The sequence below is a fragment of the Labrus bergylta genome, chromosome 2 (genome assembly GCF_963930695.1).
Source record: "Labrus bergylta chromosome 2, fLabBer1.1, whole genome shotgun sequence".
Classification (NCBI taxonomy): domain Eukaryota; kingdom Metazoa; phylum Chordata; class Actinopteri; order Labriformes; family Labridae; genus Labrus; species Labrus bergylta.
Genome location: NC_089196.1, coordinates 22403280 through 22406698, shown reverse-complemented (window position 1 = coordinate 22406698; position 3419 = coordinate 22403280).

Below are 3419 nucleotides of genomic sequence, written 5' to 3'. Positions count from 1 at the left end.
TTGTCTCATCCTCCCATGTGTTTCATATGTTATGAAAAACATATTCTCATATTCAACGTCACTGTTTCAGTGCTCTCATAATCATGATGAGTGTTTAAGATAATAGATTGATCTGTAACAATCAAGTTGGTTTTGTGGACCGGAATAAAAACTATATCAAAAGTAAGCGCAGGTCCAAACACTCAGTAGGCTGTTAATAAGTTATTTCCATTAAGAAGAGAATGAATAAAACATACTTTAAAAATGAAGAGAAAAGTAAGGAATAAGGGAATGGCAAACAATTACTTCCTTCCTACTTCCTAAAAATGTAGTCCTTGAACAGAACAGCATATTTATAGTAGATGAGGTGGAGTTTAATATAGGCCAGTGCAAATGTAATCACTAAAATTAGGTCTTATTAATCATTCAAATATTTTTCGTATTTAATAATTTTCTCCTGCAACTCAAAGTAATGAGTAATGTCCTCCCTTCAGCTCTTACATGCTGTTTTTATAGTTACATCCAGCAGAGGGCAGCACAAAATAAAATATTTCAAGTGTTTCTAAGTTCTTCAGGAGTGATGTTTTGAGAGGCTGTCATTGTGGAAACCAGGAAACATTTCTAAAACAGAACTCATTACAGCTGTCAGATGGCCTCCCTCTCTCAGATAATGAGAGTGAGTCTTAACAGAAAAACAGAGAGATGAGTGACTGGATTTTGAAGATCTCGACCCCTGGCAGGAGCAGGACTTTAAATGGTTTCTGAAATGTGCTTACCTGTTCCTGTGAAACATGAGGTCCTGAGACCCAAACCTCTGTAAACATCACTGTAAAAACTGTTCCAACACAAGATATAGTATACATATTGTTGTTTGAAAAAAAGAAATCCCACCCACAGTGGTGCAACACAAATGGTGAGTTTTCCCCTGAGTTTGCTACTTGAGTTAACTTTGTTGTACCACAGCACTAGAGAGGGTTTTGTGTTTCAGTCTAAACAAACACAGAGGTGTGTGGATAAACATGTGAAATTACTTCACTTTGTTATTTTCTTACCATCATTTGTGTGTGTGTGTGTGTGTGTGTGTGTGTGTGTGTGTGTGTGTGACAGTGAGATGAAGATCTCTTCAAAGCACTCTGGACTTCTCCTGCTTCTTGACCTCACAGCTCATATAGGCTTACAGTTGCAGATTTAATGAAGAAAAAGGTGCTGATGTCTGTTGATGGACAGTGTCCTCGACACTCTGTTTGGTTAATATTTCATTGCATACAGATGTCCAGGGGGGAAACACATTGATGTATTTTTGATGAGATCAGATCACTGACTGTCACGACTACTCCCTGTGGTCCTGCAGGTGTACTGATCTAATCCCTGCCTACACTGACATTCAAATTCAGCATGTGTGCGAGTGTGTGTGTATACGTAAATGTGTGCATGCAGCAGACTGGCTTGACGTCCTGAACTAGTTCTTCAACCATCAGGAATGACAACTGAGGCATGGGATGTTGGTGTGATACTTCTGTTATTGACAAGGTTTGATATCTTGAGGGCTTATTTTGAGAACAATTTAGGTAATGGCCATCACCCGTTTCACAGAATCTGTCTGTTTTTAATGAAGGCATATTTGATATTTTATCGGTGAATTTAATGAAACAAATTGTAAATAAGGAGAAAGTAGTCCTCTCGCCCACTACGCTCTGACAATGAAAGGCGTCTGATCCAACCTTCACAACAGGGTCCTAAGACGCTACCTAAACTCTTCTCCTCTGTCGCCCCCCGGTGGTGGAACGAACTTCCAAACTCCATTCGATCTGCAGAGTCCCTCTAAGAAAAAACTAAAGACCCAGCTCTTTCATGAACAGCTGCAACCTTAATGATAATGATTACAATGGTTTTGATATTATTGATGAAGATGATGATAATGACGATGGTTTTGTTTGATAACGACGACTTATAAGATGGTTTCTATACTGATTAGAGCTCTCAAGAACTGCTGTCAATATTGTGCTTTGCCTCTGTGCAATGCCTGTCAGCACCTGTGTGTCCAATCAGACTCAAAGCTGATCGTTTGCTCTTACTGACATTGTTCCCTCTTTTCTAGATCCTTGCTTGTGTTGTACTTACTCTCTGATGTACGTTGCTTCGATAAAAGCGCCTACTAAGTGTATTGTAGAATTGTAGTATACAAAGAAACCTGAAAAATTTGTATATCTATTATAAGTTGCACTAATAATGGAATCTGTCCCAATGTATTCTGTCTTTAACTAAAGGGATCTTTAGTTTTATTTTAACTATGTTTTTTATTTTTTATCTCAGCTTTGTAAGGTGACCTTGAGTGTTTTGTAAGGCACCTATAAATAAAATGTATCAATGTAGTGATAGTATATAATAACTATAATTAATGGCTTATTTCATAAAGAAGAATTGAAACAATAGTTAAAATGACTATGACACAAAAAGTAGAAAGAAGCAGGCAAAAAAATGACAAAATAAAAAATCATCTTGATTGTGATAAAGATCAAATAAAGAAAGAATTATCTGTAGATAAATAAACGAAAATCAAATTCCATTGCATAACGGAACTAAACCTGACATGTATATTTAGCCCATTAAAATCTAATCATGAGTGAACGGCGCTTAAAAGTAATTAATTTCATCCTGCATACAAAGGCTTATTGATGCTGACACTGTGATGTGAAATAGGCGTTGAAGTGGGAGGTGTGTGTGTGTGTCTCTGTTTGGGTGGTATTTGATCATACATAGGTGGTGCTGTTGAAGGGATTGATATTTGAAGTGTCAGCACATGTGAGTGATTATCCCCTGTGTGCATACTGAGCTGTTTTGTATGAATTAGCTCATGCATGAATCTCTAACTGAGTTAAACCACCTAATCTATTACATGAAAACCCTCTTTTTCTCCCTCTTCTCTCTCTTCCTCTTTACCATCACACACTGCTGCTCCAGACATCCTCGTCCATCACATGTGTTAAACTTGTGACACATCCGGGTGCAGCCATGGTGCTGTGTGCCAGCCATGTGCTATGCAATAATTAACTCTTCTCTGAGCTGTTCCAGCCATTAAAGCAGTGGAGGAGTGAAGTTGACTAGAAAGGGCTGTTTGTCCAGAAGCCTGAGCAGACAGTCGGGCCTATTGATGAGCTGCTGGAGCTAATCAGGAATAGTGGCTGCTGTGCCCTGAATAGTAGCGTTGATGTGGATTTTTTTTTTTTGCGTAATAAGTAAAACGAGTGCCACACAAAAGTCAGACTGTCTCCCCTAATAATTGCTACCATAGTAAGAGATTTATATTCTCATACAGTGTCACATCATCTTCATTGTAATGTCCAATCTTTGCCTTTAGTGATAATCTGCATCCTTTGAAGTGATCGCTTATGCATCTAGCCATGGCTATAAAAGAGATTGAATAGAAGATTTAGTTTACA